Source organism: Haemorhous mexicanus, chromosome 3, assembly GCF_027477595.1.
Source record: "Haemorhous mexicanus isolate bHaeMex1 chromosome 3, bHaeMex1.pri, whole genome shotgun sequence".
Classification (NCBI taxonomy): Eukaryota; Metazoa; Chordata; class Aves; order Passeriformes; family Fringillidae; genus Haemorhous; species Haemorhous mexicanus.
The window spans coordinates 74,208,179-74,235,518 of NC_082343.1; positions in this window are offsets into that span (position 1 = coordinate 74,208,179).

Sequence of the window (27,340 nt, forward strand, 5' to 3'; positions counted from 1 at the left end):
CATTTTGTAGTATTTTGTGTTTAGTACTGAGTGAATCAGTGAGACAAAAATACCATGGGCGCAACATGATGGAGGCAAAAAACCTCACAGCCGAGTTGAGGCACTGAGTGAAGAATTGCAATTGGATTTTACCTCAAGGCATAAAACCCCTGAAAAATGTGAGTTTGTAATGGAAAGGCTATTGCTGACACAACCTTAACTTGAACATTGCCAATAGTCACGCTATCACTTTATATAGCATTTTAATGGCCAGCTTTTTGCCTTGCCAGTGGGAACGCAGCCAGTTGAGGTGATTGGGTTTGCATGCTATAAAGCAGCTCAACCTTGGAATCTGTTGATGTAAAAGCCCTCATTCTTTATTAGCCAAATTTGAAATAATGGTCTGAAAATAGAAGCATGTGACTTGCATGTTTAATTTACACTGGTGCTGTGTACATATGACTGTCACCTCACCTCCCGAGTTTAATGGACTTAATGGGCAGTTAAAATGTTTTAGGCAGTCTACAATGGACATCTGTGGTGTCAGTCAACAGCTGCAGTTGGCAGCGTGTTCTTCAGAGTGACCTACGTGCAGCAGAGCCTGGCCTGCAGGAGCTGCTGCTTTTTATAGCTCAGGCAGTGCTCCTCAGCTGGCTCTGTTTTACTGAGCCATCAGATCTGAACAGCCCACCTTCTTTTGAGATGCAATAAATACAATGATAATCAAATGGCATTTCTTCAGCTATTGATTTTCTCATTTGCCTGAAATCATCGGAAGCTGGGATTAGAGTTTATAGGCAATTCAGCCGTTTTAAAGAATATTTTGGCCTTCATGTCAAAAAATTGCGTTGGATTGGGGCTATCAGAATGCTTTGTGATTGAAATATGTTGAAATTATATAACATTATGAATTGATTAAAATAAAAGAGCCATAATTTACATAAATGTAGAACCTGCATAAAAAACCCAGAGTGCATATGATATGACTGTTTACATATATATATTTATATACTTACATATGTAAATTACAAGTAGTATATTGTGATATAACAAGTATAACAAGTATTATATTATGAGCAAACCTAAGTGCACCAGTTTCAACTTTACTGATACGATTTTCATTTGAGTTTGCTCCTAATGAAAATCTCAGAGAAGTGGGTATGTTTTCAAATTTCTATTTAACTGTGTATTTCTATCTGAAAAAATATTTTTCATCTCACCCTAATCCAATTGTACAAAAATCCTGTTGTAATTCTTTCAGGGATTCCTAGCCAGGATCCTTGAAATAAATGCATCACAGAGGAGTGAACACTTTCTGGGAGCTGTTATTTTCCTTCCTACCCTGAATTGCTTTTAAAGACTTTGGAAATGTCTGGGATGACACATGAGTGTATTCAGCACAGATACCTAGGATGGGGTCTCTGTCTACCCAGGAATTAAAAAGCTGAAACTGTCTGAAAAGTGGGTGGTCAGAAACAGACTTTCAAACCTACTACTATGTTTAGGAACTGATTTAACTGAGGTTTTCTTTTTTAGGAGATAGTTGCTCTAGAATTGGGATTTATAGATATTCATGACAGAGGTGCAAGCAGACAGCAGCTTAACTCTTCTGAGTGTTGTAGGGCATAAGTGCATCCCTCAGGGACCCCCTGCTCTCACCCTGCCAGTGTTGCAGCCTGAGACATGTGACTGTGCATTGTTAAGTGCTGCCAGGGATGTGCAGCCACCACGCACATCTGCCCTGGGATGCCAACACCAATTCATTTTTCCTTTTCTTTCATTCAGCAAGAATCCCAGTGTGAATTAAGTTAGTACAACTGTATTTGAAAGTGGAAATAAGAATGAAAACAATACAATCCCAAATCTGTATTGACTTTTTTTTCCTGCCAAGCATATCCAAGTGGAGATTTAACTGTATTTATGCAAATGCAGCTTTACAGAAGCTTTTCTCTTAGTCGTAATTATGAAAATCCTCTCAAGTCAGTCCACAGTGAGCTATGTTGCTGTTTTTCATAACTGAGACAATTTGAGTTATCTTGAAAATCTTCAGCTGCCTTCTACTTGATGCCCAGAAGACTTTGCTGCAGATCTGCTCAGGGTCAATTATTCCTTAAACTTCTTTTAGACTCTGTTCGACATGACAAGCAAATCAATCTTTCCAATTCAGGAGCTGATGAAACTCAACCTTTTATAAAGCATTGCCATGAGAGTAGGAACTGAGTAGATGGCTTTCAGACCTATTCAATGTCACTTTACACTGCGAGGATTTCTACAAATGCAGAATACTTGCCTGCCTGAGTCTGTTGAACACAAATAACCAGATCAAGCCAAATAATAAAACATCCTTTTTATAAACAAATGGCTCTGTGACATTTTCTATCTTCTTTTCTTTCTCTCTCTCTCACTTGGTGTATACATATGCATGCAAACACACTTTGCATTTAAGAGCCAACAGGTGACTATATATATATATATATATATATATATATATATATATATGTGTGTGTGTGTGTGTGTGTGTGTGTGTGTATTCTGCTGGGCAGTTAATTTTATACAGTGTGCAGTTTTAAATGAGATCACATGATAAATAATTATTTGCACTTAGTTGGCCCACGTTATTTTAGTAGATTTTTCCAAATAATACCATAAGATGGTGACAAATTTATAGCTTTTTCTTAGTACATGAGATTTTCCTCACCTGTCTGTCATTAACAGTAAAATCTCCATGCTTAGTGAAACAACTTATGACCATATTTTGCAAAGATCATAACTGGGCAATTCTTTCAGGGCTGATCCCTGAGACAATAATAAAGTAATGAGTGAAGTTTTGGTTCAGGAGGACTCCATAATTTGCAGTGAGTGCTTGGGCTTCAAGATGTAGGATGTGATGCAGGTTCATGGCTGCCTGTTTGAGAAGGGGCTATGTAGAACAGGATATCAAAAATGCCTCCTGATTCTAGGTGTGTAATTGTGGGGAATCCAATGAATCAGAAATCTATTACTGCTGGAAAATTAGAAACTTTCAAGGCGTTTCAAGTTGTGCACTAAAAATGCCTTGTGTATCAGTTATTTCCTCAACAGAAGATTGACAGAAGACAGTTCTCTTTCTGTAATTCTGCAAATAGCTCAGCCATCAGAAAGTATATCTCATGCACTATAAAATTCTACATTTTATTTTTTTCTCCATTAGCCCTTCAGTCAATGAGAACTTCTGCTGCCCTGTTTTCCATGTCAGATTGAAATGTGAAATTTAGATCAGCTGGTCTTACATTGACTTGTAACCACAGTTTTGGGAATTGTTTGGTCTTGTCATGGTTTAGTTTAGAATGTCTGTTGCTTTTTGGTGTTTTTTTTTAAAAAAATTATGAAGAAATATGAACTCCTAAAAGGATTTCTGTGAAAAGAACATATAATTATATTGTTGTACCATGGTATGCAAAGCTTACAAGACTATTAATAGGTGTTTTTTCATAATGTAAAATTTAGCTGGAAGTCAGTGGGAGCATCTCAATACCTTCCACTATTGACACTTAACTGACTCAGTAAATGAGGGCTATTTTTCATTTGCTACACGTTAATTGTCACTAAATACATAACAATATTCTTAGATAATGGAAGGTTTTGATGCAATATAGTTCTTCTGAGAACCATCGGAATCCTACTGTGAAAATCAATAATATATCACTTTTATAATTTATTCCATTTAGCAAAACTCCAACATACATGCCAACTGCTTAGGCTTCATATGTGGAAAATAGTGTTATCAGGTTAGTAAACTGTGACATGGGAGAACATAAAGAAGTTAATTTTTATACCACAAGATCTAAGGGACTTAAGCCTTTTTAAATCTCTTTCCTGCGGTACTGACTGTAAGAACCAAAACAAACACAGATAAAAAACTAAGCTAATGACAGTGATCTTGAGAAGAATGATGCAATACTAAAGTTATAATGTTAAAGTTGCAGTTTAGTGAATTCTCTCAGATACACTGTAAATGATTAAATATTCTTTCCTCTTTCAATAAGTTTTTGAAAAGGTGAAGCAGTTGTAACATAATACTTGGCAGAAAGACTTCTGAACACAATTAGCTGTAGTAGTTACATATTCTCAAGTTGTCTTTATCCATATGCTTATAATCTACAAATTTGTCAGATCCAATAATTCAACTTCCAAAGGTGCTTACTCTCAGTATGTATTTAAATAGAGCTATATCTGAAAAGGGCTTCAACCTACTGCTTTACAGAGAAGTCATCAGGAGGCTTCGGATCAATTTCTGTTATAAAAATTCTGTTATTGCACTTCCATTAATTCCTGTAACACTGACCTTTATGACATAGCTTTTCATGCTTGAGAGACTATTTGGATTCAGCAGAATCTGTTCAGCTGCCTTTCTGCCTTTGGGTTATAAAAGAATCCTATTTAAATATATGAAGTAAATCCTACATTTTTGTCCAGATAGGAGGAAAAGGAAATGTTTCAAACCTAACCAAGTTTTACACTTCAAATTGTACAAGTACAATAGCTCATAATGAGCAGCTGAAGCAGTATAAAAAAAAATTTAAGGAAGCGTTCACATAATCCGGTCTTATGCAGCGGATATGATCAACTTATTATCCTAACTCTTCCTATAGTTAAGCTCTTCAGAGAGCTCTGATTTACGTAGTCTGAATCACCTTCAGAAAAAAACCCTGTTTCTCTCTCCACTGCCTATGGTCAGACTTGAGAACAAATGGTTGTTTAAATTATGTGGCTAAAAATTTGTGGTATCAATACACCTTTCATCACAGGACAGACTTATTGCCAATCTTTAAATATGTGCCCCACTATGTGCATGAGGTAGAATTGGACATCTTTTCCCAAGTTTTACAGAAACCATGTAGCATGCCAGAATGATGAGGAGGACACATCATTGGATCTGTGCTGGGTTCAAAAATATATTGTGGTTTAAAAATGTTGTTTATTTAGCAATTCTGATAAATTTACAATGAAAACATGCCTTGCTTATTCTTGAGGAGTGCCCATCAAAGCTGGGCTTGCCAGTGAAGCAAATGAGCTCAGCTCTCCTTCCCTCAGCATATTACGTGGGGTTGCATTGCTCACTTGACATCCTATGGTGGAGGAATGGATCTGCAGCCTCCTCTTTATTTTGAGGGTTTCTGTAGGTGTGGTACATTTTTTCATCTCTTTATCCCCCTTTAGACACTGTCCGGTGTTTCTCAGGTGTGATGTTTGTAGTGGGTTCTTCAGTTTGAATTAAACACATAGATGTGCTCTTAAGAAGTTTTTTTGGCTCAATTTGAGCTGAAGAAGTTTAGAAAGTAACAAAAAAACAATACTGTTGCTTAAAAATAGTATATCTAGCACATTTAGGTTGGAATTTATACACCAAGTGTTTTCAGCCCAATTTCTGTCATAAGCAAAACAGTCTTATTGAACTAATTACTAGTTTCAGTCTTTCATTGTTGTTCTTCTTTTATTTCAAAATATATTCTTCAAAAATAGTTAATATTTTTGTCGTTAATTAAATGCACATTAATTTGCAAATAAATGTAAATTATATACTACATCTATGCACCATTATTCCTTAATTTAAATTTTATTTATTAAAATACTAAAAAATATTTTTTGTTCATTGTCAGATGCTCGAACTTTTTTTTGGTGTTAAACTATTGTAAATGTAGATAGAAATTTTATTAAATTGGCATTCTATTTAACTTGCAGAAAATGCAAGTTAATAACATTCTCTTAGATTTTAGTTCCTGAGTGGTACTTGAATTTGTCTAAAATCATAATAATTTCTTTCTTCTTCAGAGAGTATAGACTAAACCAGAATAACTTACAGTGTGGGTTTTGTTCTGAGGGTGTTTGGAAAACAACTCTAAGAGACCAAAGCAATTTTGCCACAATACTCTCAGGTTCAACTACAACTCCCTAAGTACATAATTGAAATTGATTCAATGTGAAATCAGTTGAATAGGATTGATTCCTATTGAAATCAAGGAGACCACAGAAATAAGTAACAATTAACTGCTTCAGTCAGGGTGACAAATCTTTAGTTCCTAGCTGTACAAATAAAGAAATTGAATGCTGTTTCAGGAAAGAATGTTAATGTATTTTTTTCCTTTTGAATGCAGAAATTTATTCAGAAAACACACTTCTGGATGAACTAAGACAAAAGAAGAAGAGTTTTCACATAGGCGCAGCTGCGAAAAGCAAGGTAATGCGCTCAACCGTTCCTCTTGTCACCTTGAGGGTTTAAGTTCAGATTTTTAATGATTACACTCTGAATATAATAAAAATTCTGCAAAGGTGTACAAGAGGTACCTCAGAATGGCCGGGGATAATGCCTCCTGCAGAGAGAGTGTGTGTGTAAAACTGTCACAGGTAATTATCACAGTAACACCTCTTGCATCACAAGTTATTTTGACGGAGGGTGCAGAGCTATTGCACCACTAGATGCTGCTCTAAGACAACATCTAACAAAAGAAAAATCCTAAAATCCATGCAGTCTCCAATATTGCATCAATCACCACAGTTCTGTTTAAAAATAATTTTCAGAATAAATCTTAAGCTTTAGAAAGAGGTTCCAAAAATTAAAAAAAAATAGAGGAGGGTAGCACATATGAACTGATATTAAAACTTACAGTATCAGTGCTACTGCATTTCTGGGAGCAGAGTCTGAATAAGGCTATTTTATCAGAAACCCTTGGTTTTATAAGACTGTCTTATCAAATTCTTTCTGTTAAGGAAATTCACATGCTTCAAAGAAGTGGAGCAAAAATTTCTTAAGTCTTTTTATTTCAAAATATGAGACTTGTTCCTACTTGAGGTTAATGGTTAAACAAGTTTGATGGTCTTGGCTGAGCTAACATGGATCCTTCATGGTGTTTAGCTAACTTCATTTTGCTGTATGCGCACTGAAAAGTTAAACAGAAGAAATGTTAATTAGGTCAATGTGGAAATAAATCTGCAGAGCTGTAAGAAGAGGCTTGCACAGTGTCTACTGAAACAGGTGTGGTTTTAGTTTAGGATTGCAGTAATTCACTTGCAGAAATAAATAGATTAATAAAAGAGACAGAAAAACATTTGAAAATAAGAGATTGGCTCTTATGGGAATCAGTGAAGGTTGGGACCAAGGTCCTTAGTAAACTAATTCAGAATGGGAGGAGATATGTATGTGGAAGGTTTTTGCTGTATAACAGGCTAAAATGGCACCAGAGCAGATGACACACCCGGATGAATTCACAGCTGGAGTGAATTCTTTGACCCCCATTGAACAGTTCTGTGTATGCTTAGCTTTCAGTAGTCACATTGTTTAGACATTAGAAATTTTCTCATCTGTACTTGATTCTCCCAACTGAAAAATATACAGACATGATATAAATCAAAGAGAGTTTATTTTTAACAGACAATGTTAGTAGCTCACTGATTAAATATGAAGTGGGCATTGAGAGATCATTAACACTGTGAAATGGATTTCTGACATTTCACAAAAGCAGCTCGTACCCTTTCCTTTAGCTCTGTGGTGGGTCTTACATGAGTAAAGTCTTTCCTGATCGTTTTCTTTTTTGCATTTGGAGGTGATATATTCTACCAGTTATGCTCTACAGGAAATGGTTGAAATTAGTTTTCATTATTTCATTTATACTGTACTTGCCTGTAAGATTGCAGCTTGATCTCATTATGCCATGAGAATCTGTAAAAGCTTTTTTTAAAGCCAAATACTTACAAATATGTCCTTTTAAAAAGAATTTCAGTAAAATAACACGAAAACATAGCTCTTTCCAAGGCTGGTTACACACAGTTGTAAGCAGTTGTCTGTTTGCAATACATGGAAAACATAAAGTTGTCCTGTATAGTAAAATACTGTAAAACTCTCTAGCATCTATTTTTACAATGGTTTTCCAGTCAATAGCATACAGAAATACTGTGTATTATGTTAAGGTGTTCAAATTACCTTCTACACATGTGATCTTTCCTTTTTATCCTCAGGGCCCAGGGAGAGGCACACACATGTGCACACACACAGGACCGTATACCAAGTTAAGTGCTAATAAAGATATCAGCCACTGCTCCCTGTGATGAGCTGTGACATGTAACACAAAGCACCCTGCCTACTCCTGATATTGTCATTTTCCCTAAGTGCTAGATTCTCTTCTGTTTTTATTAGCTAATTCATCAACACCCTGCACCCAGGAAGAGACTCAATACAGCCAATTTATTAGGCTGCCCTTTTAGGCACCAAGGAGGCAGGAGCACAGGAGCTGACTAGGGCCACAGTCCTGTGCAATTTGTGCTATTTCCAAAGCCTAATTAGCTCAGGTCTGGTTTTGAGGGGCAAACAGAGGGAAGAAATATCGAGGGCCTTTGTACTGGGGCTTGTTTCAGTAAGGCAGCAAAGCAGCAGGGCACGTGTCTCCTGGGACCACTGCCAGCCACTTCAGTGTGCAAGGGGAGGGAGAGGAGGGAGGCACAGGCTGCCTGTGAGCAAACCCAGCCGAGGGACAGTCATGCCCCATTTTCCAGAGAGGCAGTAAAAACCACTAAGGAGATTTCTCCATCTGCACAGCTATTACATATCAGAGACAACGTCTGTATTTTCAGTAGATCTATAAAGCTACTGTGTTTGAGATTTATTTCTGGCTGGTAAAAACAGTTTTGTCTCCTTCTGGGCTGAGTGCATTAGACGGCTTTCTTGTTTCTGTGATTCAGTAACGGCGTCATTCTTTACAGACATAATGTGCATACTGCTGACATCGTTCCAAAAAATAGACGGCCCAGGGCCACCTTTGGGGAATTCTCTAAATGAAGGAATCGGAAATGATCATCTCACACTGGGTGTTGAAGCACTCTCTTTGCATGCTGAGAGTGTTAAAAGAGGACCTGGAATGGTCCCTGTGCATGTATTTACACAACAGACTATCGCTGCTTTGAGTTGTCAGCCCAGTGGTTCAATAATGCTCACTCTTAAAAGCCTTCGGTGTGCATTTATCTACCAGAGTTTGCGTTGTTAAAGGCCTGTAAATAATTGTGCACCTCTGCTGGAGAGGATGTTAGTACCCTCTCAGAAACAGAGACGAGATTTTGCTTCCTTCAACAATTCCCCCCTAGCAGCAAAGGGAGCAAAATGGGGCGCTTCTTGCTGGAAATTCTCTGTCCTCTGAAATTTGAATGTAGCAGAAAGAATATGTGCTACAACAAGTTATCTCTGAACCTCAGAAATGTCTGAGAACTTTCATCTTTCTTTCTCTTTTCAGAAGAGAAGTGCTTCAGACAGCATGGAAGCATAGGATGGATGAGGGTGCCATGGATTAGTCATACGGAAGATATTGGGAAAAGACTTGGGAAAAACAGCTTCATATTTATACCCCACCCCATTCCCTCCCCTGTCGTGCCAGGAGGGAAAGGGAGGTAGCACAGCAAAGGTATGGTGTCCTGTCCTGGAGTCTCTGCCACTTGTGGAACAGCCAGCATGGGGCCAGTGGTCATGAATTACCTTTGCCCACCATTTCACCATCTGGGAAATGCTGCCTTCCCAGAGCTGGTGGGCATTCTGCTCCAGTTCTGCCTGGGTCTGCACTTTGGGGGTCACCGTCTCTGTGGGGCTGCAAAGGTTCGTGGTGCCTTGTCATGTCCTTTATGAAATAAGGAAATGGGCTGGGATAAAGGCCATAACAAATCTGCACTTCTCTGTGAGATCCAGGGTTTGGTGTGGTCCTGGAGAAAAAATGGTGAGCTGAAGAAGACATGATAACTAAAGGGCAGACAAAAACCAACTTGCTCAGGCACCTTGATTCTGCTGGCTCTGTCAGGTCTGGCTTGAATCTGCCCTTCCAAAACCTGCATTAGGAGACAGTGGCCACATGGGGATGGGGCATATGTAATACATTATTTAAACTAAAATGGTAAGAATTTACATTCATTGTTGTTTTTGAAGAATGGCTTGGTGGCTTAAGTATAAAGCTGGATGGGAGATTAGGTAGTTTCTTCTCACTGCTCTGCCCTCTCAATTTTGTGTATGGCCTTGGTGGGACAGGCTAATCTGACAGGCGCAGTAATGCTTCCATGGCATTTGCTGGTGAAACATAACTGAAGTCCTCTGAGGCTATGCATGAATGGGTCTTGAGGAGAATAGTCCTTTCTTTTACAGTGTTATAAAAACTTAAAACTTAGAAATTCACCCATCAGAACCAGTTTGTATCATCTGGGAGAAGTTATTCTGTGCTGCAGGCACTCATCAGTTATGAAGGATAGGCCCACCACGTAAATAAACTAAATCCATCTCATTTTACATGGATGCTCAAACAGTGATCTTATGATAACTCTCAATCACTGCCAGAGTGAATCAGACTCAAACTGTAGGAGTAAAAGAAAGCTTCTCTTCGGATTCTTTGGATCTGCATTGCAGAAATCTGAAATCAGCTTGCAAGTAAGCTGCAATGTTATATGCTGTAATCCACAGCTCCATTTATACTGATGTGTGTCTTGTGTGCTCTGTGCTGTAATTCCTAACTACAGAGGGAGTATCAAAGTTTGACTGCAGTCTTAGCCTGATTTTAATGGCACTGTTGATTTTTATCACGGGTGCAATGCAGATTAAAAAAGAAAAAAAGAAGCTATATGCATTATAGCTCATACTGTCTTCAGTTTGTTCTTTACTGGCACTAGAAATCCCTTCAGTCTGAGGTAACATAAAACCAAAATAGCAAAATAAATAACTTTGGGGTATTTGGAGCAGAGTGAAAGCTGTTTCTTGGTCAAAGCATCCTCATTGTTATAAAACTTTAGGTGCATAGAAACCTCAGATAGCAAATATTTTAGCCAATCCGACTAGTACAGAACCTCTATGGCAGGGAGAACCTGTGAAAAGCACAACTATGGATTAAACGAGAAGTGTAAGTAATATGCCAGTTATTTGTTACAAAATAAATTAAGTGTTGATGCAAGAAGTTACACTATATTTTTCTGTTTGAAATGCTGAAGAAGTAAATCTCCTTTCTAAAGGGCAGCATGAATTGTTGGTCTTGCGTTTCTGTCATGACATTTAACTCATTAACATGCAGGTGCACTCTCTAGGTTTCATGCAATACCTGTCTCCTTTCACTGTGTTTACAGACAATCTAGCAAGTTTGCAGACCAAATGGCTCCCTGAATGTGAGTCCACAAAGCAGTGAACAAGGCAGCACAGGCTTGGGGAGTTCCCAGCGTGGCTAGCATCAACAGCGGGCATCAACAGTGACATTAAAATCAAAAAAATGGTTTGTAATTGTTTGTAACTGACAATCACAGTAATTAATTGTAGGTAATGTTGCAATTACTCATTATTCTTCCTTTTACTTGAAATTAGCTGTCTTGTTTTTTAGCAACTGATCCATGGTAAATAGTAGTTAGCATTAGGCATCCGAGCTCCTGGTTTACTAAACATAATGAATTATTCTGCTTCGTGGGGAGCCAGCCATGCATTTGGTGTGTGCAATGGGAAATCCTTCGCAGAGAACTGCAGGCACAGCCGCGACTCTTGTGACTCTACTTCGGGACTGAGTGGCAGATGAAATTCCACAGTGAGAGGGAGACCTGGCTTCTGCAGCTCTGTGGAACTGCCTTTTCCCATGCCCTAAGGGCTAGAAGAACAACTTGAAGCTTTTTTCCTCAAAGGATCTGGGCTCAGGTCTGCGACAAGTGCACATCTCCCTGTCAGCTGATGGTGTTATCCCTGTGCCCCAGCTCTCTGTCAGGGTATAATGTCTGCATTTCATGTTTTTGTTTGTAGAGATATCTTACCTAACTCTCAGTCCTGCAAGGGCTGGGTGTCAAGATAATTCTCTGGGCTCTTCCTATATTTACAGAACCTGTGGGAAGAGACATTCATCTCAGGTAAAAGCAGTGTCTAAGACAGCTAAGAAAAATGTCCCCTCCATGTACAAGAGTATTTCTCTTTGAAGAGGGCCTAAGTAACTAGCCAGGCTCCAAGCTGTTTTTAAATAGTTGAAGTTAGGTGAGGCAATTCCACCTGCTGCCTCTGCCTCTTTTGTTAAAGTCCCTTAAGCCAGGGACTGTCATCTGCCCCCATGGGCTTTGCTGTATGTCTAACACTGCAAAGTCATCATTGCAGATGGAGTCCCTACACACAGTGTAATATGAAGACTAAATAAAAGGACTCTTAGAGTTGCTGTCTGATGTTTAACACCTGACATCACCACCTTACACTCATATAAGCAGATGGGCATCAAAAAACCTCTGCACATTAACCTAGCACAGGTTATGCAATTGGGCTCAGACACAAAATCATGCTTTGGCAGCTTAACATGCTGCTGCATGTCTACCAAGCAGCTCCCAATATCTGCGTGCTGATCCATCCTCACCATCTCCAATGTGCTCCTGTGGAAGGTGTGCACACAAATAAATGTCTCAGACTGGTTCACAATAGCTTCTTAAGCCACTGTTACCTAGTGCCTCAGCCCACAGGCAACCCCCACAATGGGTCTTTTTTTTACTAGGCTTTCATGCTGACACTTGGGCATTTATCAAAACTTTGTGCAGCCACAAAGATTTTTGCTAAATACGCAACAGGCATCAGTGTGTAGGATATAGGAAAGGGAGTAGAGTGTTTTTTTGAAAAACTTTTAGCGTATGTTCGGTGAGCTTTCATGCATGATTTTGCAGGTAAAGGTTATCAGAAAAGTCAATATGTGTGTGCTCAGAAAACATAAAATTAGTTAAACTTTTTGGCAGGTGCATTATAATGCAGCAGAAGATCATTCAAATTTGACCAGTAAAATTCTGTTGCTCCTGAAGGTAGAAATGCCTGTCAAACTCCTGGGCTGCTTTATGAACCTCCTGGCCTGCTAAGCTGAAAGCCAGTACTTTGCTCCCAGATGGCAGGAATATAATTTGGAAAACCACACCATCTCTCTCTTCTTTGCAATGTGCCCATTTGGCAGCCTTCGAAAAAAGGTGAATGAACATTATTTTAAAACAGAATTTTTATGCTTGTAAAAAATGCCAGCTTGAGACTAATAGAGACTTAGGTCCTTGGCTTGCCTGTGGGATTTGCACAGTGTGGGTGCTTGGCAATGGTCACAGCATCAACACAAGTATTGCTCAGCTCCATTAGAGGGAAGCCAGAACAGATACCTCAGGATGTATCCCTGTTTTCCTCAGCATGGATATTGCAAGGTTAATCCTCTTGTCTCATGCAAAAATATTGGGTGACTGCCAAGGGGCCTGAGCAGTGCAGCCCTGGCACCCTGCTGGCTGCCTGCTTGCTGGGCACCCCAGGGTCTCTATGCTTAGGTAAGAGCACAGCTGGTCCAGATGCTCTGCCCAACATGAGGAGGCCACAGTGACTCTCCTTCCTCTACTCTCCCACCTTCTCTTGCCAATGCCATTCCTTATTCACAGACACAGCAGTCTGCAGCACACCATCCTTGCTATAAGGTAGTCCAAATCAGATTCAGCCCTCATGATTCCTGCCTGTGAGGATTTGAGGTTTCAGCTCAGCTCTTGAGGCAATCCTGGTTAGGAACAGGAGAAGCATACATGAGATTGAGAGATGTAAACACGCTATGCCTTGTGCAAGAAAAATACACATCTATCTGAAGAAACAAACCAGGCCACTTGTGTGTTCAGTGCTGGATTCTTTTAATCTGTTTCTGACTTCCATTCCCACCTGAAAAGCCTTCTCCCTCCATATAGAGCAGTATGTTTTTTGTTTCTGCTCCTGGCCTTCTCTCTTCTTACATTAATACAGCTAGAGAGATATTCTTATCTTCAAGAGCATCCCAGCCCTTGCTTAACTGAGTGTCTAATCAGGATGGATGAACTGTTAGAACATCAGAGGCAAATGACTTGTTCCTCAGTGGTTTCAACAGCAGAACTAAAAACCTGGTTTACCTGAGCTGTCTCACTGTCCATGATGCTCAATTTAAAGAGGTTCTATTACTTCTGCTCCTTTTCCTTCAATGCCACCTGAAATATTTTCTTCTCCCTTTCCTTAGTGTTCTTATATGAGTGTGGAAGCAAAAAGATCAGGAAGAAAACAATCATTCCACACATTCACAAAGGGATCCATAAATGTCTTTCAAACAGATTCTTTCAAACACTGAAGATGCACTTCAGGCCATTAAGCTCTCAGCCAAAAGATTTGTGTTCCTCCCATTTCAATCCCTTGACAGGTTCAATTGCTAGATGTAAAAGTTTTTAATTACATATTTAGAAATCTTTATAAACTGTTGGGATTACTGAGCAGAAACTCAGCAAAGTGAAGGCCATAAGGTCTGCTCAGACAGGAAATCCTTTATAAATAAGCATGCACTGAAATAAAAAGCAAAATAACCATTACCTCAAGTTATCAATCAATATTTTCCTTAGAGTTTCCTGAATCAGTAAACTCTTGAAGAGTATCCCTAACCTTTAGTGGCCTAATTGACTTCAGTCATATATGTACCATCAGTTTACTCAGTTTGGATTTTCTCTTATGAACTGAAAAAAATATTTTTAAAGTCTATATTTTGAGTCTGGAATTGAGGCCTCAATGCAGTCTGCAAGAACTCAGTGCCTAGAAAAGTGCAGAACTTAAGCTGGGAAAGCAACGGAGGGTGTAAGTTTGTGCTGCCCCATTTACCAGTGTGAGGCATAAGGACCTAAAGGTTCATTTAGGGCCACAAAAGCAGAATATGGCAAAGCCAGGAAACAGATTCCAGTCTTCCAAGTCCTGCTCTCTATATTTTAATCCTCTGGTGTATATCCTATAGAAATTCCAACCAACCTTTATCCTCCTTTAGACCTTCTGCTAACAACTCAGTAGGTAGAAGGCACTGCACAGTTTAGCTAATACTTCACCTGCTGGGGATCAGGTAATACATATTCTTCCTTCCCAACATTTATTTAGAAACTTGAGCATGATATGCTTGTGAAATATGTATTTTTGGATAATATTTGAATTTCAAATGGAAAGTGCAATATTATAATTTTGGCTAATTCATTCAGATAATTTTACCCAACACAGTATTGATAACCAAGCACATTAAGCAGTCTAATTCAGCTCACTTCATATCACAGGAGTGCAAACAACAGACAAGAAGCAGACTGCCAAACTTTGCAAAATTAAATTTAAGTACAGAAGACATAATAAAGAGAAAGAAAACCCTGGGTAAGTTTTCTGAAAAGAGCAAAGACATAATTACTTCAGCCAAACAGCAGCAATAACACAGACACTGACAAAATGCAGGGATTTCATGTGCTTATTGACTAAACTGTTCACAAAAAAAGGTCTTTACCTTAGCAAATGCCACATTACATGATAATAATCAAGCTACTGTACTGTACTTCTGAGATATAAAGCACCTTTTACTGGAAATCAAAGGTCTTTTTCTGAGTAGCTGAGAGAACTTTATGGTTCTTTGATGATATGGACACATATTTTACTTTTTTGTTTTCTAACACTGAGAGTTGATTTTTTACTCTTTATGGTCATGAAACATCCTGGGGTGTTTTTGTTGGCTTTTGGTGAAGTTGCTGAAGTAGTAGAGTTAGGGTGGAAACTTTTAGTGTGCCCAGCTAAGGCACATTTGAGGTCTGAATGATAAGCTTGTAATATGAAATGAATGAAAAAGATAGAAGTGAGATTATTTTTAAACCCTTAGTCTCCAAATTTTCCTTCCATTCTTACTGTTAGCAAAGTGTCTGTTGGATCAATGACAGTGAACCTCTATTTTAAGACCAAAGGTAACACCAGGCTCTGGGAGAAGAAGCTGATGAATGCTCAGAGGGTGTCAAAATTTGTACCTCTTGTGGGTGATGAGAAGTGGGGAGAGACAGTATGTCTTCAGGATAAGTGATCCTCTGGCTGTCCTTGGAAGTCACTGCCAGTTCTGTTTCCAAAATAAAAGTGTCACAATCATGGCAAGATAGCCTTGCTTGATATGGAGTGTATTAGTCTCATCAGCCTTCCTGCCTTGTTCTGCTTTCCAGCTTTGGCTATTTTTTTTTTTTTTTTTTTTGGTTGTGGTTTTAGGGAGAGGTAACGGGTGAGTATTGGAATATTTTAACTGAGGATTTTCAGTCTTCTTGTAAGGGCCATCTTGCCATCCTGGACACTGTTCGGCTGGGTAACCCCAACAAAATTCAGAATACAAACGTCACTTCAAAGATTGAAATTCCTTCACTCTTCTCCTATTGGTGTTTTTTTCCTAACAACTGTGATCACATCCATCTTAACTAGGTTAGGAAAAAACCCTCTAAAAATTGAAGAAGAAGAATCCCCTACCTGCAGATGCAAAAGGCTGGTGTATCAATCTACAGCTGGAATGTAAATTGCAGGTACTTGAGGCTGGCTGTTTCAATAGTATGTCTGTGATGGATTTTAAATCTATTCCTGTGTATAAAAAACCCTGCCTATAAAAACCCTATATATACACCAGTTTACCTGAGACCGTGAGGCATAAGAAAATAATGTTTTCTTGGTACTGTAGTTTCCATTACAAAACAGCTGCAAATATTTAAGGAGCTTTATTTGATGTACATTTCTTTCTCAGTTGGTGCAGCATGAGAGAAAGAAAAGCCACCCTCTAATGTTTTTGGAATGGCCAGTGCGATTAAACTTCCTGACTGTATCTGTACTGTATGTTATAGGAATGCATTATTTGTGGGTATATTTAATTTTGGATGTGGTGGTACTAATCAGCCTCTGGTATCGTGTTTATTTCTTTTCCTCAAAAGCATTCCTCCATTCAGAAGACTTTTTAAAGTGGAGACAAGAAACAGGTCATTTTTATATATGAAATTTAACATTTACTCTATCTATGGATAACAGGTTCTGAGGTGAACTGCTGAGTGCGTCACGGTAAGCCTGGCAGAGTTAAGTGTGGAAAGTCAGTCTGAGCACATGCTGTAATGGATTTGACCTCGAAGAGCACTGCAAAGAGAAATTGCAGATAACCATCTGAACTGACTTCAGAAGCCCTGACTCCCTGGATACCAAGAGAAAAGGGAAGGACTAAATAGATAGAGGGAACAATCAGAAATACAAGGTTGAATAAATGCTTAATATTTGAAGTGTTGAAAATAGAAGAAAATAGAAAAGCAGTACATTTCCATGCTTGATTACAACCAAGTAAGGAATTCCTTAAGACAGTTTTAAAAAAGTAAGGTATATATTCAATAGAAGTGAGATGTAATATATGTAACAATAAATACATGCAGCTGGAAAAATTCCTAAGACAGTTTTAAAAAAGTAAGGTATATATTCAATAGAAGTGAGATGTAATATATGTAACAATAAATACATGCAGCTGGAAAAATCTTAAACTTGCCTTTCCATGGCAAAGAATTACTGATTAAGAATACTAAGGAGAAACTGTAGAGAACGAGACTTTCATTCTCAGCAGGCCGGAGTTCAAGTCTCCAGAAGGGGCAGAAAAGGGAATAGACCCCAACCCATGGTGTATCCACTTCATGTTTTATTGGATGGACTTTAAACTTGGTTGTTCTTCATATCATATTTATCAGCAAAAGTAGGGATTAGAAAGTGCTTTCAGGATCTTCTGGAACTGGGAACTGCTGTGAGCAAGAGCCACTTGTTTTCTCTCTATTATGTTTAAAGAGAGGCAGAAAAGGAAAATAGGGTATGTTCACGGCCACATCTGCTCTACAAAACTCCAAGTCAGAGTCAAAATAAGCCTTTAAAGGGAGTATAGACAGCAGCATATTTAGTTTTGATTTATTAAAATAGTTTTCAGACTGCAGTCTTATTTGTCCTGTGAGAGCAGCACTCTCTGGTAATGGGAGCATTGAATTTTCATGTGAAACATTTTAGAGAGCATATTTTTTTCCACCTACAAGAGTGTGACAAGAATTTGCTCTTGTATGATGATGTGGAAGTTATAGCTGCTATGCTAAACATGTATTTATGATCACTCCTGGCACAGCTGCTGTGTATTTTGTTTATGTTGTTACAAACCTACTTGTGACACATTATAAAAAATACATTCTTTTGTGGTAGTCTTGCACTGAGGCAGAATAAATCATGCCTCCTACATCTGCTCTGGCTTTTCTGATATAGCCCATTTGCTGCTCCTTACCCTGGAGAAGGGAGAGCTTGTGTGATTTTTAGTCCCATACCAGGTAATGTCGAAGGCCTCATGAAAGGGTAAATGTAGATGCCTTAATACAGCTGTCAGAGAGGCAAACCCCAAACCACAGCATGAGGCAGCTACCATCCTTCAATCAGAATAACCTGCTTTCATTAAATGCTAGTTTGGGAATGGTCTAGACATGCTTTAAGCATGTGAGGAACAGCACAGTGAATAATTTCAAAATGGGGAAAACAAAAGAAAAACTAAAACAGTAACAAAGCTTCCAAAATGAATAAGAGCTAACCAGATCTAGCACTAGGCAAGAAAGACTGAAGTCTTTAATTTTCTCTGAACTTTCATATTAATATTGACAAAAACATGACTACTGTCTCAATGTGCCTTTATTACAGACACCTCTCTATGATACTTCAGGAAAAAAAGGGAAATCGCTGTCAAATACTTGCAGCATTATTTTGATTGGATATTTTAAAAATTATATTTGTTTCTTTCCACTTTCCCAACCCAAGTTTTTAATTCTTGCTTAATTAGCAGTATTTTAAGAGTGTTTTTGATTTATTATAGTAATTTGGTTTTTATATGCATGTTCTTCATAGCCTTTCTTCTATTTGCTTGTCAATATTCCTACTGACATCAGTAGTGCAAACCCAAACCCTATTGTTTGATATTTGAAGGATACGGGTTTATGTTATGCCTGTAGAGAGAAATGCAACTTCTTTTTTTTTTGTGTGTTTGGGATTTATGCAGATGTGTGTTTGCATGACTGGTGTCTCAGCCTTTACTTGCTTTTATACAATAAGAAAAAAGTTATAAGTGAGCAGTTCCAAACTTAATGCATTTCGGATATTTTATTGTCTTCCCCCTTAGCTGTGATTGTTAGGAATGAATACAAAGCAGCTATTACTGAACCCTGAGAAAGAAATGATGGAAACTTTAGGATATCATTGTAAAGCCAACATTTGCTAGCTGTCATCACAGGTGTTTAAGCTTTTCTCTTAACCCAGAAGATAAATCGCACCCATATGTTATGTACGACTGGGCTGTAATTTTTAGTTGATGCTGAACTTTCAATGGCGTTTAAGTACTGACTCTTCAGAAAACATCTGTTTATGAGGCATTTTGTTTAATTATGCTTTGTTGTTGTGACTCTCCTGTAGTGTTTATCGTCCTGAGGAGCACAGCTGAAGATTTAGGTCAATGACCCCTCTATCCATATACTCTGACACACAGATCCACAGGGGATTAACCACCTAAATGGAAATTTTATTCATTACCTCTTTTGTGTTGCTATTCTGAATGACTTTTTCTATAAGGCTGCATGAGTAAAAAACTAAGGTCAGCAAAACTTTGTTTGTTCCAGTACTTTTAGATAATACTTTCCAGTGTAATATAAGGATAGTTTTCATGCCATGCAGCTGATTTAATTCAGTAGAGAAACTAAGGGGAGGAAAGGAGCACAAGCAAACCACAGAGCAGTTTGCTGAATGTTCTCAAATTTCTTTTGACACTTCATGGTGTTAGAAAGCCCTGTGCTAAATATGTTTGTGCTGGTCTGCTGTGAAAATTCACTGCTCAATAGCTCCCAGAGTTTCTCATCTCTTACCTATGGTGTGCAAACCTACACCTCTGACCATTGGGCTCCCTTGCAGAGTGTGGATGGTCACTGTGTGTCTCAAAGACTTATAAAGGATTTTTGTGAACTGCTTCCAAGGTACCTCTCTACTTTTAATCTCCTCATGACAGAGAATTGTCCGTGCATCATGCCATTCCTGAGAGGCAAAGTGAACAAATTCCTTAGAATAAAATAACTGTGGGCTCATAAAATCAAATAGCTTTTGCTTATTTTTGACAAATATGATTTAAAGTAGCAAAATTTGGCAATATAGTGATACTTTCTTTTTTTCTATGTCATAAAGTTGTCTGTTTCACAGCTGGCCCCATGGACTGGGGGTCAAGGACAGGGAAGTTGAAATGGATCATAAGGTAATTTAGTTTATTATTCTTGATTTTGCCCAGCTTTTTCTTTGGCTTATCTCATTTTAACATTGTTGGTGTTCTCCATTGACTGCTTCCTTTGAAAAACAGCTTAAGGCTAATTCCAAGACAATGTTGATTTCAAAGGAATAGAGCAGGTTAAATGAAATTTCTATCACAGCATTCTATTTGATATCTGCTAAGAAGAGAACATAGTCAAGATTACTGTAAATTGTTTGGTTAAGCAGTCCTTGGGTCCTATGTTTGTAGCCTAAGGGAGAAATATGTATTTCTGTATATTCATATTCTGCTTACACTTAAACATAATACAGTGATATATTCACAAAAGCTATTTTAGTTTAAGGAGGCCTGGAAATCTACAGATACCTCAGAGCATTAACCAAATCTACCACTCCCTATTTTTTAGGTTAAAGCCAAAGTCCAGAAAAGCCCCTTTAAGGCATGTATGACTCTGAATTCTGGCACTACTTGGTTTTGTTAATTCTTGTCTTAAAAGATAAAAAAGTGGGTTTTCTGTCAAACCTAGGAATATAAATCTGTCGAGACATACCAATAAAGACTGAGTCACAGACAAAAGCACTTTGAACAAATGCTAAAGGTGTCTGGAAGAGCTGATGTAACTACAAACCTCATCTCTCTGAAACTCCATTTGCCTTCAGAAGCCTATCACGTCTCTCAGGTATACATGGAACTGTGAAATTTGCTGTTCCAGCATGTTGTTGGTTAAACTTAGTTTCTGTCTCAGCCTCAGTTTACTGCTTATGAATCAGATGTTCACTTTGCTAGAGCATTCAAAAAGCAAGTTGCTTGCTGAAGCTGCGCTAAACTCATCCAGCTCTTACTGAAGTAAAAATTCTGATTAGTTCTCCATGGCCCATTCAGCTATGCTGGTTGGGAAGGCATTTTTCCTTTTGGAAATGGATCATGGAAAAGAAGCCAACTGGATTCCAGGTTGCTCTCCTGAGGCCTCAGCAGGCTAGTACTCAGGGCTGTTGGCAGCCTTACCTTTCTACCAGCTTCTGCAAGGCGAGTAAAATAATACTTGTACCTCCATGTAGCTTTGCCTCATCTGGTCTTCTGATCCTTCCAAATAAATGAAAGCCACACATGTTTTATTGCAGATTTTTGGAGTGCAGACAAAGTGCAAGGAGAGGGGATAATTAGACTTCAGGGTGGTATCTCCCTCTAACATCATAAATCAAAATTATTTAACACTGAATATAACAGCATGTTGGTGGATCTTCTTTCTAAAAGCTCATCATAACTTCTTCCTGGATTTTTTCCTTTTCTCTCTTGGCTGAACCTTTCTTCTAGAGTAGAAAATTGAAATTTGGCAGTATAAAAGCTTCAGACAGTGAAGCTGACTTTTGATCCCCTAGGCCTTTGATAGTTTGAGAATGGGAACAAAATTTTTGATATTTTTTGCCTGTGTGTATAAATCAAACTTGCTGGACTGCTACTGACACTGTTTGACTGCAGCATCGTGGTGGGGTTTTGCTACCAATCAAATGCAGGAGCCTGGACTCAGTGCAGTGAAGTCTGCTGAGGGTGGGTATCAGCATTTCATCCAGCTGCAATCCCCACACAGATCTTATAATGACTGATATTCTTTTCTTATCCAAAACCATCAGAGAAAGCTTTCAGTCATTTATGCACCAGACAGCAGTGACAGTTAGTGTGAGTGGACACCATCCTTTTCTACTTATGTAACACTCCAGCATAGCAATTCTCCAGGCTGTATCATCCTTATGACAGGAAGGCTCTAAATATGAGAAATACCAGGTCATGGGATTGGTGAGTATCAGCTCCCAGAGAAGGGCTGGATTACTAAAGACGTTTCCTGCAGCTCTCTAGGTGTTCCCCAAAGTTGCACTTTTTTTCTGGATGATTCCAGCAATGGCATATTTAATTGCTATTTTGTCTGTTGCTATTTGTAGGGACATTTCCCCCCCTTTTCTCTGGAGAACTTTTGAACTGAACAACACTTAATACTGAAAATGAATAGGAGTACACTGTAATGTATTTAGTCTGTCTCTGTCAGATAAAAATGTTCAAAAGTGGAAAAATGCTTTCTTCTAAGCATTAGGAGTAGACTTTGCATTCTTATCCTTAACAAATTGAATTGAACTCACAGGAATTCTAAACTCATAAACAACATACAGTGTGAGTGTAAGAACTTTTCCTTTAAAATAAGTGACTTGAATGTTCAGTCTCAGGCTCAAATACGGTTATTTAGAAACTAAATCTATTACATATGTATATTCTGGCATATCAGGATAAGAATTTTACTCTTTGTTGCATTTCATCCAGGGAAAAAGAGGGCTGGGAAATTGCTCAAAAAAATATGACATAAGAAGCAGAGAAAATGGGTTTAGCGGAGACGATGGGGTAAAACCCGGGAGGCAAATCATTGAGTCATGCTGTGCCAAAATTAGATTTTAAAATTGTTTCTGACATGTTATGAAAACCCACAACACTTTGTTCTGAATACCCAAAAGCTATTATAACTTTTGTTCAAAAACAGTTGGCTGTTCTCGTCCTTGTTCTTTCAGATATTCCTATACATTAGGCAGCTGATATAATTTTGACACATTGCATTTGAATAAATAATGTTCCTTTTTCCTCACCTGATGATAGAGAGCCTTCTAAGACTGAGAACAGCTACCAGGACCAATTGAAGACTGTTACAAAATGCATTGGAACTGTAAAAAAGTTGCTATTTGTTAAATTGGACTGATTTCTCCACCTGGTGCTGCCAATTATTTTACCCAATTTAACCTTTTAAAATGTCATTCTTTGCCCCTCTTAAGGATACCTAACTAATGCATTTTTCCCCTCTCTCGAGTTCTTAAAAGCTACTGCCTTTTCCATGGCTGTAGGAACTTCTTAGCATGATTGTAAAAAGGAAGAAAATGTATTGTGAAAGCAGCTTCCCTCCCGGGAAGTGAATGATAATTTTGCCCCACTTAAAGTCATTGTCATGTAATTAATTAATTTAGTGCTTTTAATCACTTCAAAATATGAAAATGCAAAGCACAGAAATTAGAATTATTCAAATTTTCATTTAAAACTAGCTAATGTCTGTCCATGGCATGGCAGTCCTGGTGGCATCTTGTTTTAATGACTATTCTGAATTCTCTTCCAGTTTAGGAAAAAAAATCACCTATTATGCTGATGTATCTGTAGACCCTGTGTTTTTCACAGTTATGAATCTTGTATTATGTTGGAACTTCTTTCTTCTTTTCAGAGACATTTCACTCTTAACTGTGATGTCCATTAGTATCCCATTCAAGGAACTATGAAAAATGACGACATTAAATGCTTTACAAATAGGCTTTTATTCATCCGATTTGCCATAATGCAGAATGACATGATTAGTAGTGATTTTTAACTGGCTTCTAAGAAGGTGTCATGTATCAGTTTTGTCATGTGAATTAGTTGTTATGGTAATGAGAGCATATCATTTATTCCTTGGAAGGTTGCATTAGATCAATTATATAATTAATCTGTCTTGTTTCTTTCCTTATTTGTTTCTCTAGTAATTTCTAGAGTGCAAAAATATTGGTGTTACCATATTCAGTTAGTATTTTTCTGATCTAATCACACTGATTATTTTGCAAACAATACTTTATGAGGTATTTTTTATGTTTTTATTTCTTATGAGAAAGGGTTCATTTCACTCAGTTTCTAAATGTTTTTAAATTTTTTAAAATAAATTGTTTGCATCTTGTTGCTTTCTTTTAAAACATGAGTTTGTCAGTAACAGTGTTTTTCTCTGGCACTGTAGTGCACACATGAACTGAAGGTACTTGCTGACAAAAATTTGAGAGCTGTGGCAGAGTCCATGTGTCTCCTGTTCTAAACAGAGTATCTAACCATTAGCTGTCAGGTTGCTTTTCTGCCTCCATTGCCCACTTATTCTTGCCTACACAGAGTCCTAACTTGAAGGGGGAATGGAGACAGGCTTCAGTCCAGTCTTCACAGCCATGGTTTTCTTCAGACTTTGGTGAGAAGCCCACCTCTCTCCAACTCTTCTGAGCACAGAGCACAGACCCCAGCTGAACTTGGATCAACCCAGGCTTAGCTATGTTGAAAGGCAAATGTTTCCATGATTCCTTATATATTGTCTACACTGATCTTAAACAAAGGTAGACCTGAACATTTCTGAAAGGGTGTGTAACTGAGCTATTAATATACACAGAGGAAAACTATACAAATGTAAATTATTCCAGGAAAAATTCTGTTCTGAATTTCCTCCCCACAGTAGAAAAAAAGCAACTCAGTTTTCTGAAAATGGCATGATTTAATTAAAACATATTTCTTTAATTTTCTGTAAAATTCTGAAAAATCCTGTGCAGTTTGATTTATGAAATATGCAACTTCTAAATCTGTATTTGTGCACAAAACAACTGCATTTTTCCTGACATTTAAGCAGTGATATTTTGGACAACCCTACCCATTAAATGATAATTTTGTTAAGTTTTCCTATCCCTTATGTATCAATACAGATAATTGCATTTGTGCAACAAATAATTGACTAGTTGTTCAAAGGCAACATTGTATTTGTTCAGTAGAGATCATCTCTAAGAAAAAAGCAAATATCTTCCAGCTAAGAAAATCCCAACATACTCTTGTAACACAGAAGGAGAAAAAAGCTAAGCACCCTAGATCCATTCTCCAATATACTGCCAGCTTTGTTTTACTACCAGAATAAAACATGACTATGTACACCAAAAGGTGACATTATCTTGTGAACCGGTGTAGACTCTTATATTTACGAGGAGCTGAGTTCATCCTCAAACCCAAATGTTTGCCAGACCAGTAATCATGTGCAAACCTACACCCATGAATGGATTAAGCCATCGCCCCACGAGGGCCTGGGGCAGCCAGGTGTGATCAGTGCACCAGCTCGTCTCAGCTCCTGCTCAGTCTGGGCACAGCAGACTTGGCTGTGGTGGCTGTCCTGCCCCTCGAGCCACCAGGAGATGGTAAAGCACTTCATGCTTCGAGCCACAGCTAGAAGCAGGCCCACGAGATGAATTAAGTGTGGGCTGCAGAGGTTTTTGTACTTTAACTTGCTGTTATCCTAATCAGCCAAAAGCTGATTAAAAAAGCTGAGCGCTTTCAAAGGCTATGGGTGTCTCTGGGTAGCAGAGTGGGAGGTTATGGCATTCAGGCCTTCAGGCACTAGGTCTAGAAGAAGCTTAAATCCCCAAATTGCCAGCAAGTAAATGCGGAGATACCAGTCTAGGCTAAAACTTATCAACGTTTTATTCCTGAAGTGCTTTAACAATAAACACATAAAGTCAATTATAATGAACACTTGGGTCTTTTTTGTTTCCTATACTAATCTTAATTTTACAAGAAATGAGATGGTGGTGGAGACCTACATTGTACCAACATGTGTGATTGTGGCTGTTAACAAGGTGAATGTAGCTTTGGGCTGCTTTTACCTTGTGAGAGCCGTGTCACTCCACACAGCTGTAAGTGACAGCTGAAAAACAAAACCTTAGAGATCAGAAATAAAGTTATCTGGACTGCAGTGTTTATATGGTTCTTCAAAATAATAAATGACAGAATACAATGACAGACATCAGTAAGTGGTGCCCTTTTCCAGTCCAGATTTGATTATTATTGGTGTCATAGTCCACTCTAAGAACTACATTTTAAGAAGACTTAAAGATTATCAGCTTTGGTCTGGCAATTGTTTGTGCCGATTCAATTGCCATTATCTCAATGTCCTTACCAATGTGACATTATTTAAAATATGTAAAGTTGCTTTACTTTACTACTTACTTCAATATTGATGCCATCTACTTAATAAAATATTTGTTACCATTACATCATTTCTCATCAGGGTGCTATTAGAAAATGAGTGCCACTAATGCATTTTTGAATATATAAAATTGAGGGTACAGAGGAATAATGACTCTTCTGAGGACTCAGTAGTAGAGCCCAAAATAGCAGCTTGGGTTCTCAGCTTCTTACTCAGTATCTGAACTAGTTTCTGCTGCTATGATATAGCATAGCTTGAAAGTGGTACTGATGTAACAATCACATATCTCTCGGAAGGAAAGCACAATGTATAGGCAAATCTATTATCAAAGGAGTAAAAAAAAATCTTTATAATTGTATCATGGTGTGATGGTTAACACTGACAAGGCACCAGGAGGCCCTCAAGTTGGTTTATCACTCTCCTCAGCAGGGCAGGGGTAGAAGATGCAATGAATAAATCTCGTGGGCTCAGATAAGGACAGGGAAATCACTCAGCAACTACTGTTGTGGGCAAGACAGATTTCATCTGAGAAATTAGTTCAATTTATTGCCAATAAATAGCAGAGTAGGACAGTGAGAGATTAACTTAGAACCACCTCACCATGCTCACCTACTTCTTGGGCTCAGCTTCACTGCCACCCCTTCTATCTTCTCTCCCTGAGGAACACAGGGGAGGGGGAGTTAGGATTACCATCAATCCATGACTCTTTTTCTCTGCCACTCCTTCCTTCTCATACTCTTCTGCTCCAACATGAGTCCCTTGCACAGAAGACAATTCCTCACAAACTTGTCCTTGCTCTAGTTTGGACTGCTTCTCTCTCATAGCTGCTGCACAGCATTTTTTCACACTTTCTGAAGTACTTTCCCAGAGGTGCCACCCCCACAGATGATGGACTCAGCTTTGGCCAGTGTCTTTTCCATTTGGAGCTGACTAAAACTGGCTCTATCCAACATGGAGCCGGATCCTGGCTTCTCAAATGAAGCCAGGTGTCTTCTCAAAGAATTCAGTGCTGCAAACTCTCTACTACTGAAATTTTGCCAGGTAAACCAAATACACATAGCAAGGAAAAATGTGACCTCCAATGATTTGCCTGGTTTTTATTTTATTTAATTCTGTGTAGAATACCTTCCAAAAGGACAGGTGGTCAAAATCATCTTCTTCGCTTTAATGATACTAGTAGAATATCAATGGAGCAAAAATCAGTAAATTGTAGCTGCTCATGTTTGTTTTGACAGTCCTGTGCAAAAAATGCTACAAAACTTTTCTGTGGAAGCTGGAAGACATATGAAATAAAGTGTATTTAAAAGTTCTGTATATTTAAAACTTTCAGAGAAAACTTGTCTTTGTTCGTATTCTAAATGGGTTAATTATCTTTGAAATATTGCTAGTCTGGTCTTTGACTTAATATTATTTTTCAATTAATGAATTGAAAAATTTTTTTAGTTTTCTGGGACAAAGCAGAAGATTGTAGCAAATACTGCAGAGAGTTATATGTTCT